The sequence below is a fragment of the Castanea sativa genome, chromosome 7 (assembly GCF_040712315.1).
Source record: "Castanea sativa cultivar Marrone di Chiusa Pesio chromosome 7, ASM4071231v1".
Taxonomy (NCBI): Eukaryota; Viridiplantae; Streptophyta; class Magnoliopsida; order Fagales; family Fagaceae; genus Castanea; species Castanea sativa.
The window spans coordinates 6980455-6995755 of NC_134019.1; the positions used below are offsets into that span (position 1 = coordinate 6980455).

Here is a 15301-nt window from a genome sequence, read left to right on the forward strand (position 1 = left end):
AAAATTCAAAATCAAACACAACATACTAACAATACAACCACAACTTGCTCCAAAATATAAGAACACAAACCCATAAATCTCCTCTCCTTCAACAAAGCCAACCCAAATCTAACACTAAATCCATTCAAAGAACACAAGTACAAGCTTAGAAACACAAAAGAACAAGCTCAGGAACACAAACCCATTTAAACATAAGCACAATATTAGGAACACAATAGCACAAATTTAAAATTTTCAGCATTTTCTCCATTTTCTTACTAACTAAACATAAAAAAAAAAAAAAAAAACTAGATCTATAAAAAAAATCAGTGCCTGAGATGAAGAAAAAAAGAAGAAGTAGCTGCAAAGAAACAAAGAAAAAAAAAACAAAAAAGAGTTGTGTTGGAGTGAAGAAGAAAAAAAGTTGCAGGAACTCCAAAGAAACAAAGAAAAAAAAAAAAGAGTTACGTTGGAAAAATGAAGGAAGAAAGAAAAAGGAAAAAAAAGAAGAAGAAGAAGAACCTGAAGAGTTAGTGAAGAAGGAAAAAAGAAAAGGAAAAAAAAAAAACAACAACAACAACCTGAAGAATTAGTGAAGAAAGGAAAAAAAAAAAAAAAAAAAAAGGAAAGAGAGAAGAACCTGAAGCTGAGTGAAGAATGAAGAAAGAAAAGAAAAAAAAAAAAAAAAAAAGAAGAGAAAGGAAGTTATATTGAAATGCAGTAGGTGAGGATGTAGGTGGGAAAGGGAGGGGCACGTGGGAAGTTTAAATTTATTATTATTTTTTTTGTGAGCTGCGTTTCTAAAAACACAGCCAGAGGGGGGCCTATAGTCGCGTTTTTAAAAACGTGGCTATAGGTCCCCCTATGGCTGCTTTTCTAAGCGCAGCTCCAAGCCCCTCTTTTTTAAAAAAATTTATTCCGTTGGAGCTGCGTTTGTGAACGCAGCCAGAGGGGGACCTATAGCCGCATTTTTAAAAATGCGGCTATAGGTCTCCCTCTGGCTGCGTTTTCAAATGCAGCTCCAGGCCCCACTTTTAAAAAAAATTTATTCGGCTGGAGCTGCGTTTGAAAATGCAGCCAAAGGGGGACCTATAGCCGCATTTTTTTTATAAACGCAGCTAAAAAGCGCGGCTATAGTGCGCGTTTTTTGTAGTGGAGGTAAACTATGATTTGTAACATATCAAATTACGATCACAGGACCTAAGGCGAATGAAAGTAAGTGAAATTACATGTTAAATATATTATTAGCAACACAATGTATCATACCATATTGTATATGTTAGAGTGGATGCGGAAGGAAAAACATAGAATAGGAACACCGAGAACACAAGGAGTTACATAGTCCAACTTTATCGACCTACGTCTATAGAGGAATCCCTTAAAGGCTACATTTTTATGGTATAAAAGCGTAGTACAAAACCTGTGTTACAATGAACTTTAACATGGGTATATATAGGTGACTAACCCTAAACTACTAGTACAAGCAGGAGTGAGCTTGGACCTATTACATTGGACTAATATGTCTAATATATTTCTAACATTACCATTGATACTGGGAGTGAGGGCGTCTGTAGAAGAGTTTGTTAGAGAGTGGGTCACTCTTCTATGGCCACTGATCTAGGAGACCATTATGCTTCATTCATTTGTTACTAGTGGAATGTATGGACACCAGGATATATAGGGCTTTTGTTTTTTCGACATAATAAAAGGTAAATTACACATACTACCCATGTGGTATACCCTTATAATATGAAACTACTCAGTAGTGTATTGCATGACATTTACTTCCCTTGTAATTTGTTTATGAGACATTTATCTCTCTTGTAATTTTCTATAAGAAATTTTTATCTAGCTTTTGTAATTCGACATCTATAAATATCTATAAAATCGAATATGTTGACCAATAGTTGATTTCTACATGTTGTATCACATCAGTTTTAAAGCCTCCACAATTTTCCACCTCATTGCTATTTTCTTTTTAATTTTTTAATATCCTATTTTTAAAATATATTCCTCTCCTCTATCTCATGCTTAAAAATGCAGACCTCTCCCACTCTGCTCTCTCACTAACATATGTCACTATATTTCTCTCATGGTTGCAAAGCCCTCCACCTCACTTACTACTTCACCAAACCACACAACCAACCCAATGTTCAGCATCCCGCTAGCCTCAGGCCTCTAGAATGGCTACAGGTAAAATATTTTATGTTAATTTTGGGCGTTTAATTGGATTTAGGTTTGGCTATTTTGGTTGGTTGGTTGGTTTAGATTTAGAATTGGTTTTTATCAAATTTTCAAGACCCTAATTTAGGTTCTCCCTCAATTTTGGTTCCTTTCAAGATACAACTCTCAATCCCAATTTTTCATCTTCCCATCATGATGGGAAGATGAAATTGTATAAAAAAAAAATTGTATGAAATAAGATTAGATATGCATCGCATGTGTTAATACTTACAAGATAAAGGTTTGCGCAGAATCCTTATTTAATGTTACCCTAAAGAGTTTATTATTTCTCATATTATTCTTTTTCTAAATCTACCATTATCATTTTCAGAATGGTGCACCTACACAGAATCCAAACGAAGTAGCAGCTGTATGACTAGAAAAAACTAACCGATCCATCAAAACTAACTTAATACATGTAATTAGACATCAAAAGTACTATTGATTTACAGCAACAGTGTTGGCACTGCTTGATTTTGACGTTTTCTTGAAGCACCAACACTTTGGTTGATTGCAGCAACAGGCTGTAATAGTGAACAATTCTAACTAGAAAGATTCTATTATTGCATAAAATGGCTAGCCAATTAAATCATTGAGTCCAGCTCTGTTTATATAGTCACAGAGGAGAGAGCTAAGCTAAAAAGGTGGAGATTCTGTTACAACAGGCTTAACAACAACTTAACCACCAATTACACGTGTGAAAAACAGAAATCAAAAGCTAAAATAACTGAATAAATGAAACACAGCGTTTTTTTCTTGATTACAAACTCATGATTTTAAGTGATACGGTGCACCTGACAAATGGGATTCAACACGACACCGTTTCCATTGTCTTTATCAAAATCATCTCTGATCCTCTGCTCTTCAAATAGAAGCTGTCCTGTCTTGAACAACATCATCATCCTTCTTTGGGCGACGCCGGCGCCAAGTTCGTTGTACACGAATTGCAGCCTTGGATTGCAATTTCTCGGGTCCTAATAGTGAGAACTTAGACTCCAATATTTGTGTGAAGTCGTGGGCCATTAGAGCGAAGGCTTCCACTTTCATGTGGGTTTTGAGGGTTTTTGAAGAAACAGGAAGTATGGATAGGTTGCGCTTGTCGTCGGAGATAGGTTTCAAAACCCATTCAAGAAATATGTTCCTTCACTATTATTGCTTGTACAAGTCCATACGATGCCTCCTGTAATCAAGAATACTGCATCAATAGGGTCTCCCTCCTTGACGATGTAGCAATGCTCATCGTATAACTTTGGCTGGAGAGAGTCGCAAATCTTAAGCAACAGATGTGTACGCTTAGCCAAGCCATTATCTTTTATGATTTTGAGATGATCAAGAAAAACAAATAAGCTGAAGTACAAATCTATTTTCTACCATAAAATTTATTAAATTTGGCCAAAGAATTTTGCCTCATGTTTTTTTTAGTAAGCAGTAATACTTATTACAACATACTAGACATACACAATCAATGTGGGATAAATATCTCAATTTAAATAATATAATCTGATTCATAAAATAAAAAAATAAAAAAAAATAGATAGAATAAAATAAACAAGCCATGCGAGCTGCTTCAGCCTGCTTGTGTGATCATAAAACCGATCATTTATTAATAAAACTATTCTCTTTTTTCATATTATTATTAATGAAATTTATAATACAGTTATTTAGCAAATTTATAGAGGTAATAAAACTCACATCCTTTAGAAGCGGTAAGCAGATATGGCGCTTGACTTTCGTTTGAAGATCCGGAGGAAGATCGGGGATCAGGTTCTTGACATTAACGTCTTCGCCTTCTTCATATCTCTGATTTATGTATTCCATATTCAGGCTTTTTGTTGTACTATCAAATTTCTTTTGGGAAATCCATGATATCATGGTCTTATGTTGTTTTTGTCGTTGACTTGACTTCATCTTCATGCGTAGCTTATCCCATTTTTTAATGGATTTTGATGTTGTCACAAAGTCAGTTCAATTTTACCAAATCTCACCTTGTATACTTGTTTTTTTTTCAAAGATCAAAATATAGTTATTTTCAATGCCTAGAACAATTCATTTTAAAGTGTATTTCAGTAATACTTTTCTTTTTCAAAATAAATAAAAGGAGGCTTAGGTTTCAAATCCTCTACCAAAGGTGTAGAATTTATAGACTTCGATATTTTTTTTCCCAAACCACTACCTTGGTTAGGAGAAGAAGGGAATAAAATTGTTAGCCTTATGGATGATGCTGGTACCTGGCTTTCCAGAGACTCAGACATGCATCTCTTATATTCGATAAAGATTCATTGATTTAGAAGTTTATATGGCTCTTCCACAAGGCTTTCACAGTAAGGGAGAGATGATTTGTAAACTTAATGAGTCACTTTATAGACTGAAACAAGCATCAAGGCAGTGGCTCTCCAAATTTTCTATCAACTTTTCTCCAATTGGGCTTTACTTAGTCAAAAGCTGATTTCTCTCTCTTTACTAGGCAACAAGGGAAGTTTTTCATTATTCTTTTGGTGTATGTGGATGATGGTCTAATTGATAGTAATGATCAAGAAGCTGTGAATCAATTTAACGTGTTATTGGATTAAAAATTCAAGCTTAAGGACTTGGGTGACTTAAAATTCTTTCTTGGGTTGGAGGTAACAAGATCAGAAAAAGGAATCACTCTTTGTCAAAGTAATGCATTGGAGATACTAAATGATGCAGGTTCAATTTGTTGCAAGCCTGTCAAAACTCCAATGGAACAAAACATTAAGCGTAGTACGTATGAAGGTGAGATTCTAGATAATACAAGCATATATAAAAGGTTGGTTGGTAGGCCGCTATACTTGACATTGGCAGACCAGATACCACTTTTGATGTTCATAAGTTGAGCCAATATATGGAAAAACCAGGGAAGCCACATTTGAATGCAGCACACAAAATTCTATTGTATTTGAAGAATGAACTAGGGAAATAAATATTTTTATCATCTAGTGCAGAACTTCTTGTACAAGGCATTGTAGATTCAAATTGGGCTTCGTGTCCATACACAAGAATGTCTGTGATTGGATATTGCATCTTATTTGAGATTCTTTGGTGTCTTGGAAGTCTAAGAAGCTACCAACAGTCTCAAGATCTTCAGCAAAAGCTGAATATAGATCCATGGCAATTGCTACTTATGACATAGTTTGGATATTATATCTTCTCAAGGATATTTAAATTGAAGGGAAGCTTTGTTATTTTGTGACAATCAATTTGCTCTCCACATTAGATAAAATATATATTGTGTTCCATGAGAGAACTAAATACATAGAAATTGATTGTCATGTGGTAAAGAATGAGGTATTAGCAAAAATTATCAGATTAATCCATGTCAAGACTCAGTGCCAATTGGCAGACCATTTGACAAAAGCTTTGAGTTTGAATCAATTCTCTAGCCTTCTATCCAAGATGAGAATAGTAAATATTCACTCACCAGCAGCTCATCTTGAGGGGGGAGTATAAAAATATAGAGAGCAAGAAGAGAGAACAACCCAAAGAGAAGAATGAAAAGAATCAGATAAAGTGCATGTTAAACTACTTGCAGTTTTTTAGTTACAATTACTTGTTTTGGTTAGTAACCACGTGCTACACACGTGACTTCATTATGTAACAGAATTAGGCGGGCTTATAATTTGGATCCATTATCCATGTCCTAAGGGATTGACCCTTTGCAAGGTAATTTTGGCTTTTTCCTTGGGGATAATTGTCTTGATGCCTTTTTTTTTTTTTTTTCTTTATACTCCTTTACCCTCGTAGCATTAATTTAACTCTTCATTCCTGTCGTTCTCCTTGGAGCTTGGTCTTCCCTTTGGGAATATGGGCCTTGTGGAGTAGTGGTTACATAGAAATAGATGTGTTCAAAAGCTCTGCTCCTAGTCCTTCTATTGCCTTTGAGGTGAGTAGTGGATTTCTTCCACTTTGCATGTGAAAGACCAAAAAAAAAAGATTCAAAACCACAGTGCAAGTTGAGTGGCGCAAACAAGCAGATAATTTGGTTAAGTTAAATATCAATGGTTCCTCTTTGGGTAATTCAAGTTTGGTTAATGCTGGTGACATAGTTGAAGTTAAAGATCATTGAGGAATTTGAGTTTCAGGCTTCTCAAGGGCTGTAGATATCCCAACAAGCGTTACAGCAGAACCTTCAGATATCAAAGACGAGTTGAACTTATTCAACCAACTTCAATTACAAGTTGATAAAGGTTGTTCTGAAACGGTAGAGACTGTTTGGACCAACATTGATCACTCTGATCCTGGTATTCGGGTGGTTCATAAAATTGATAAACGTGGAAAAGCCTCACAAAAATGGAGTTTAAGTTATTTTGGGAATGTACGGAGGGACTTGGAGTTGAAGAGAAAACAACTTCAGCAGGCCGAGAAGGAGGCACTGGTGTTCGGGGTAAATTTTCGGGTGTTGGAGCTAAGAAGTGAAGTTAATGACTTACTTGATAAAGAGAATAGAATGTGGTTTCAAAGATCACGGTCATTATGGACTGTTCATGGAGATAAAAATTCAAAATATTTTCATAGCAAAGCAACTCAGAGGTTTCGGAAAAATAACATTGATGATATTAGAAATTCTTTAGGACATTGGACCACTGATTCAAAAGAAGTGGCAGATTGTCTCATTAATTACTGCCTGATCTTGCTTTCCTCCACGGGCAACAGCCAACCAGAGGAAACAATCAACATAATTCCGTGCTTGGTCACCTAAGGTATGAATGAACAGCTTAATTCTGAGTTTATGGCATGAGAGGTTTAGGTTGCTCTTAAACAGATGACACCTCTAAAAGCTTCAAGACCTGATGGTATGCCGCCGCTCATCTATCAGAATTATTGGAATATTGTAGGCATGGATATTACTCAGTCTATACTTTCTTTTCTTAGTTCTGCTTCCCTTTCTCAACATCTCAACCATACTTATATTACTTTCATTCCGAAAGTAAATAAGCTTGAACTTGTTTTTGAATTTAGACCTATAAGTCTTTGTAATGTTCTATTTAAGATTTTTTCTAAGGTCTTAGCTAATAGACTAAAGAGAGTTCTACCAAAGATTTTCACCACTGAGCATCAAAGTGCCTTTACCAAGAACCGTCTCATCTTTGACAACATCATGGTGGCTTTTGAGACTCTTCATTGCATGCAACCTCACAATTCAGTCAAAGATGGTTTTATGGCCCTAAAGTTGGATATGAGTAAAGTTTATGAGAGAGTGGAGTGGTCTTTCCTAGAGTCTATAATGAGAAAGATGGGGTTCTTGAATATTGGATTCTTTTGTTAATGCTTTATGTCAAAACAATCTCTTACTTTACTTTAGTCAATGGGGAACCAAAAGGTTTTATCAAGCCAACAAGGCCTATTAGACAAGATGATCCTCTTTCCCCTTTCCTATTCCTCTTATGAATTGAAGGGCTCCATGGTCTTATTTCTCAAGTGGCTAAACAAGGGATTATTCGTGGATTCTCTTCGAGTTTGAGAAGTCTCAAGTTAACCAATCTTTTATTTGCAAATGATAGCTTTCTATTCTGTAAATCTGCACTTAAGGAATATCAGAAAGTTTTGGATATCTTGGGGCTTTATGAGAGGTGTTCAAGTCAATAAATTAATAGAAATAAGATTACTATCTTCTTTAATAAATCTACCTCGGAAGACAAGAGGACTCAAATTAAGGAGGCTCTTGGGGTTACGGAGATAAAGCAATATGAGAAATATCTAGGTTTGCCCTCTTTTGTTGGTAGGAAAAAGAAGAAGGCCAACTTTGAATAAATCAAAGAACATGTATGGAGGAAGCTGCAAGGATGGGAGGAAAAGCTTTTATCACAGGCAAGAAGAAAGATTTTGGTTAAGGCAGCTGTGCAAGCAATTCCACTTATTCTATGAGTTGCTTCAAGTTGCCATTGGGTTTATGTAATGATTTGGAGAATTTAATCAGGAGGTTTTGGTAAGGACAGTGAGGTGATCGTAGGAAAATTCATTGGGTGAGATGGGAGGAATTGTGCAAGCCTAATATTGAAGGTGGTATGGGTTTTAAAGATTTAGCTATGTTTAATGACGCTCTCCTATTGCATAATATAGACTCTATTTTATAGGGTTTTTAAGACAAAATTCTTCCTCAATTGCTCTATTTTGGAAGTCAAACAAGGTACGTCAAGGTCTTATATTTAGAAAAGTATTTTGAAGGGTAGGGATGTGCTTAAAAATGGAGTCTTTTGGAGGGTGGGAATTAGGGAAGACATTCTTCTATCTAACTTGTGGCTATCTTCTAGGGATCAACCTCGGCTTCAATTTCCTTTATCTGAAGAGTTATCCACAGCTCATGTAGTTGATCTCATTGATCAGCTCATTAAGCAGTGGGATTTAACTCAGCTAGATAATTTGCTCTTGCCTCATGAGGTTAGTTCTATTTTATCCATTCATTGTTGTAGAAATCGGATTCAGGATACACTTATTTGGCCTTTTAATCAATCGGGCCAATACTTTGTAAAATTTGGTTACAAGTTTTTAGTTGAAGAGTTCATAGGCCTGGATCAAAGAGAGTCTTCATCGGGTAAAGTGGAGTGGAAGAAAATATGGGGTTGACAGTTCAGAGTATGGCAAATAATTTATTATGGCCAGCTTGCAAAGACTCTATCCCATCTAAGCAGAATCTACTACGTAGGAAGGTCATCCTTGATGAAATTTGTGATCGTTGCCATCAATCTTCAGAAGATACTTTGCATGCTCTTTGGAGTTGTCCTTGTCTTTCACCAATCTAGGATTCAGACTCAATGTAATATTTTCGAAGTTCAACATCTTTCTCTTGGTTTGGGGACAAGTTACGTATGTTATTGATAAAGGAAAGAACTTAGATCTCTTCGGCGAAAAGGGCACTGTAGCACCTTTAGGAGAAATATATGAAAATTTATCAATGTTTCAGAAATAAGTAGTAATTTACCACTTTTTTGATACTCGAGTTCTCAATGGTACTCGAGTTTCATGAACTCGAGTACTATTGAAAATTTTAAATGGTACTCGAGTTCATGAAACTCGAGTTCCATCAAAAAAATTTCGGCTATTTTGAAAGCTATTTTTTCAAAGAACTCGAGTACCATTTCGAACTCAATTTCCCCAAACTTGAGTATCAAAAAAGTGGTATATCCCTATATATTTTCGAAACAATGGTATATTCATATATATTTCCATGAACAGTGGTAGAATGCCATTTTAGCTGATCTCTTTAATGTTTTGGTGTGGACAATCTGGTGCAGGAGGAACTTGCTGCGAACGAACAATAAATCATTCCCCATTGGTTAGGTGAGGCCTATTGCAATTGCTGCTTATGAAGATTTTACTCGAAATCACCCAAGTGTTGCTCTAGACATTTCCCGTAGTCCAGCCAGAGTTTGTTTGATAACTTCGCCCTGGCCACTTTTCAAAGTTAATTTTGATGGTGCTGTGTTTAATGAAGATAGGAAGGCTGGTGTTAGGATTGTGATCCGGAACTTTTTGGGACAAGTTATGGCTTCCATGGAAGAGAAGTGCAATCTACCCACATTTGTTGATGAAGTTGAGGCTATGGCAACGGTAAGTTAGAGATGTAGTTTTTGCACAAGAATTGGGGTTTTCATCTATTATTCTTGAAGGCGATTCAGAGAAAATTATGAGTACCATAAAAAATGATGAACCTTCTTTTGCTTCTTATGGTCATTTGATTGAAGAGACGAAGTTTTTAGCAAAATCCTTTGTTGTTTTCAGTGTTTCTCATGTTAAGAGACAAGATAATTTTGTAGCTTATAATCTTGCTAAATATGTTAGACATATTAGTGATTTGTTGGTGTGGATTGAGTGTGCTTCTATCTTAATGTTTTAATCTTAGTTGATATGGTTGTTTAGTTTTCATTAAAGTTACAATGTTGATCTAGTATCGGGCTGTCTTTCAACTACCACTAGGTTTTCCTCTTTGGTTAATGATTGCAAGGCTCTTCTAAGTGAGTTATGAGGACCCAATTTTTGTGTTGATTGCTTCCCTCTCAAATTTTTGTGTTGATTGCTTTGAGGGAACCAAGACCTCCAAATTGATAAATGGACTACCGGGGAGTCCATACCTTTAAAGTGAAAACTCACTCAATAATCATATTTTTCAAATGGCTTTAAAAGATTAAGTAACATTCAAAATCAAAGAAAACCAAATCTCTATCTCTTATAAGTAGATAAGATTTATTTAAAGACTAACCTAACAATCTGTCATATTCTTATTTAATTATCCAACCACTAATAACAGAACTATAATCTTGAAATGATAAATTATTTTTGGTATTTTCAACAAAAACATCTAATGTACAACTTTCACTTACCATATTGTAACAATCGAATTTATGAAATAAAAAAATAAAAATTTGTATCAATGTAATAATACTACTAAAGATAATATGATTATTAACATATAACTTATTAAATTATTGATGTGTCATTCCTATCTAGAATTCGCACTCTCTCTTCTTCATTCAGTACATTATGTACCTAGTGTATTACAAACCTGTCCACATAAACATGGGTTTTATCTGTTGAACCCACACTAATTAGAGCTTACTTTCTTTTAAGAGGAAGGTGTAATACATTAGATCTATTGAATAATTTCACATGTAACGAGGAGGCTTAAGCATTTTTTAGAAAGAAAAGAAGAAGAAAAAAGAAGAGAATTGGGTACTCGCCTGCAAATTTCCCAAGAAATATAGAAATAGAATCAAGCCAAAGATGGAAATAGTAAGTGCAAAGCAGTTTTCCCATATATAGTTACTTGTTTCGAGGTTTTCACCAAGAGAACTGCAAAAATGGCACAAATATAGTGTCTAAGATACTAATCTCAAAACTTTATAACTACAATGCATAAAATAAAAATACACAAATTTTAGGGGGAACCAAGCCGTTAGAAGGAGATGTGAAAATCTACACTTGGGCATTCAAGATCATTAGTTTATGGCCTTCGGTCCTCCCAAAGTGATAGGCCAAAAACGTATTGACCCCTTGTGATGAATTAAGTTGATTAATTAGCCAAGTTATTAATTAATCAAATTAACATGCAAACGCATGGTAGCACAAACAAATCACTAATAAACTAAAGTATGCAGCATAAAAATATATGACACGGTGATTTGTTTGCGAATGAGGAAATCCTATACAGCAAAAACCCCACCGGGTGATTTTAAGGTCACCACTCCCGAAATTCCACTATTATCATAACAAGCGGTTACAAGTAAATGAATCTCAAGTACCTTACCAACCTACAATTGAACCCTTACCCCAATACCCAATTGGACTTGTTCTGTAGTGACAATTTCTCCTTTCAATGCACGGCTCACAAGTACGTGACTAACCAATTGCGCGAATCCTAGTACGTGACTTCAATCACCAACTAGAGAAGATTGTTGGCCGCAAAGTTCTTCAATTCATCCACACGATGAAGATCAAGCTCAAGGGGCAAAGGGCATATGACCAAACGAGCTGCCAAGTGTACTGTAGGCGTATAGGACGACAACCACAACACCTATAAGAGAAACACCCTTTCGACTAACATATGGAAGTGAGGTCATCATCCCCACTGAGGTCGGACTCATGAACTACAAGGTGGAGAACCACGATGAGAGTAGGAATGAGAAGCCATGCGCCTACAGCTGGACCTAGTGGACAAGGTCAAAGCAACAACCGAACAAAGGTTAGCACGATACTAGGACCTCATGGCCAAGCACTACAATTTCAGAGTTAGACACAGGGACTTTCAAGTTGGAGATCTTGTCCTGAGGAAAGTAACGGGTGCTACGAGAGATCCCTCCAAAGGGAAGCTATGACCCAATTGGGAAAGACCCTATAAAATCATTTCGTGGCAGAGGAAAGGCACCTATCACCTGGAGACACTCGACGGAAAAGAGTTGTAGCATCCATGGAACACCGAACACCTAAAGAAATACTACCAGTAGACTACAGCATGCACACCACTCCTCATTTCCAGTTTATTTCACTCTAGTTGTTTTTATTTTCTACAATAATTTTTAGCCGAAAAGGAAGATTTTTATTTTTTTGGAACAATTTTGTTTATGCATGTGCTTATCATAATAAGATGAGTTTTTCAGAAATATCATGCGCATATATACATCTCTACAAAACCACGTCTACGACGAAATCCTTAGGTGGACGAACACATTCTAAGGACGCATTAAAATTTATTAAAGTCCATTAGTGGATGGATACATACCAAGGGATGCCTTAAAATTTATACAAGTCCATGAATGGATGGGTCCAAAGTATGCCTTGCAATTTATCAAACTCCTTAAGTGGACGGATGCATCCCAAGGGATGCCTTAAAATCTATACAAGTCCATGAATGGATGGGTCCAAAGGATGCCTTACAATTTATCAAAGTCCTTAAGTGGACGGATGCATCCCAAGGGATGCCTTGAAATCTATTAGGTCCTTAAATGGAAGGATGCATCCCAGGGGTCCCTTGAAATTTATTAAGTCCTTAAGGGGACGGATACATCTCAAGGGATGCCTTAAAGTTCATTAAGTCCTTATATGGATGGATGCATCTCAACAAATGACTTCTAACTTTTCAACCCGTATTATAGACGGGTATTTATTAAGTTCAAAGATTGCTAAATTTATGGATGGATGGGTGTGTTTGATCCCACATGGACGGAAAAACCCATTAAAATATAATGGCAAAGCATGTTCATACATACAAAATAAAAAAGCAAGCGACGGATATAAAAACATAATGGATAAAGGCCCATGGAGGGCAAATGTTACATCCAAAACCCAAAAACAATGGGCGACGGTAAGAATAACGTGAACATTGTTCTCCCAGGGATTTTTACATAAAAAAGGAAAAAGAATAAACAGATAACGACAATTCAAAAAATCTATGGCTGATCGACAGGGGTCTCCTCGTCCTTCTCTTTATCAACCATCTTGGTTTCTTCAAGAGGACGGGTCTCATCCTCGACAGATTTGACCTGATTGTCTTGAAGAGCGACCCCTCTGTCACCTTGAGCATCAGAAGTAGGGTCATCTGCAAACAATTCGTCTGTACCTTCGGGGAAATTGCAATATCCTCCCCTTGTGGGCAAGGTTCTTTAAAAAAGGGAAGGCAATGTTAGGACTTCAGTACAAGACATCACAGTTATAATAATTATGTGCAGTAGGTACTTGTACAGAGTTAGTTAGAACAAGCATCAAAGTATTGTACATTGTTAGTTGGAGTGTTGAGCTGTAATATGTGTACCTTGCGGTTAGTTAGTTAGTTACTACTAATAGTACCGCAGTAACTAGTATAAGATTGAGATGATTCTAACAAGAAGAATTGAATAAGAATGCATTTGCTTAGTTTTCATTGAGACTAGCTTAGAGGTTGATTCCCTCGAAGAATCATTGGAGGACTAGTTCCCTCGAAGAGCTACCATATTAAGTGAGCAAGAGAATTGGAGAGTTAGAATCATTGAGGATTCTACCAAGAAGGCAGGAATGTAGGCACTAATATAATGGAAGGAGTGAAGTTAGTGGCACTAAGATCTTTGGGTTTAACTTCTCATACTTAGTGGGTACGGATTTGTAGGAGGACCTTCTAGTGTGGTGTGTAAAAGTTTCCATATGTGGGTAAGTGTGGAACGGGAGGACTTATTTCACCTCGAGGAGTGAACTGCTTTTGCTCGTCCATCTGTGTGGGTGTCTGACTAGTTAAGATGGCTGGATGACTCACTTCAGTGAATAGTCCTTGTGGTGGTTTAGCTGGCTACTCAACGGTATGTTGGTCGGTCTAAGTGTTTGATGGATCTAGTTTCATTGTTGGACATGTCCAATTGTAATGTTCCCTATTACTAATCCACCCACAGACAATCATTAATAATAAATTAGTTAATTTTATATAAAGTTCCTTATATGCATTATATTAAGTTTTCTAATTAAATTCCAACGTATGCCTACATTGATCTATTTGAAGTTCCTTAACACAGGTTCTCTTTTCAAGGAAAATTAAATTAAATTAAATTAAATTAAATTATCTATTTGAATTTAATTGAATGACCTAATGTACAACACCACCTAAGAAACTATATTTAAGCTTTGTCCTTATAAATTTACAAATCTCTCATCATGACATTTACTAACTGTTTATTTTCATTAGACATGTATAGTGTGTCATGTGAATTTTTTTTTAATGTCAACACATCACATAAATGTGACATTTTTTTTATAGATTAATTCACACAATTATTGTTGAAAACTTGAAATACAAATGTGACATATATATATATATATTTATTGAACACTATATTCTTGTAGACATCATTCATTGAACTCATCTTTCTTTCTTGTCTTTTTGCTGAATATTGGACTCATCTTTTAGTTTTTTCTATGATATTGGTAAAGTGGGGGAGAAGAAAAAGTAAATATTGGTAAAGGAAGTATTGGTGGGAGACAAAATAGGAAATAGAGGGAAATTGCAAAAAGTACATTTTTGTCTTGTTAAAAAATTGGAGGATATCATAGTAATTTTAGCTTGTTAGATTCGGCCATATTAAAGGATTGTTGACAAGATAAAAAAAGAATCCCTGCTCAGCTAATTTCAAGTTGCTATGCAAGGGGGGCCACCACTATCATTGGCATAAACGTGTGCCTTAGGGCACACGTTTATGCCAATAATAGCGTGGTGGGGCAGTTGTTACTGTGTGCCTTATATATATATATATATATATAGGCATCGTGTGCCCTTAGGGCACACGTTTATGCCAATGATAGCGTGGTGGGGCATTTGTTACCAGGTGCCTTTTATATATATATATATATATATATGAAAGTTTGGCTTGCTTGTCATATTTGATGCTAACTTTACAATATTCAGGCTTTATTATTGGGACCAGTGACCACAACAGTTTTTTATTTATTTCAAGTGCAAGAGACCATTTTGATCTTCATAGGAAGAAGTAAAGATATTTTCATCTAAAAATACTAATGAAGCACAATTCTCTTCATCTAATTGTTCAGAAAAGTTTGGCTCGCTTGTCATATATGATGCTAACTTTACAATATTCAAGCTTCATTATTGGGACTAGTGACCACAACAGTT

General features: G+C 35.8%; 1 pseudogene; it reads right to left on the reverse strand.

Annotated features, from left to right (window-relative positions):
* Window positions 1-3066: 3066 nt before the first annotated feature.
* The window catches only part of LOC142643906 (cyclic nucleotide-gated ion channel 1-like), an 89718-nt pseudogene continuing 77483 nt past the window's right edge, over window positions 3067-15301 (reverse strand).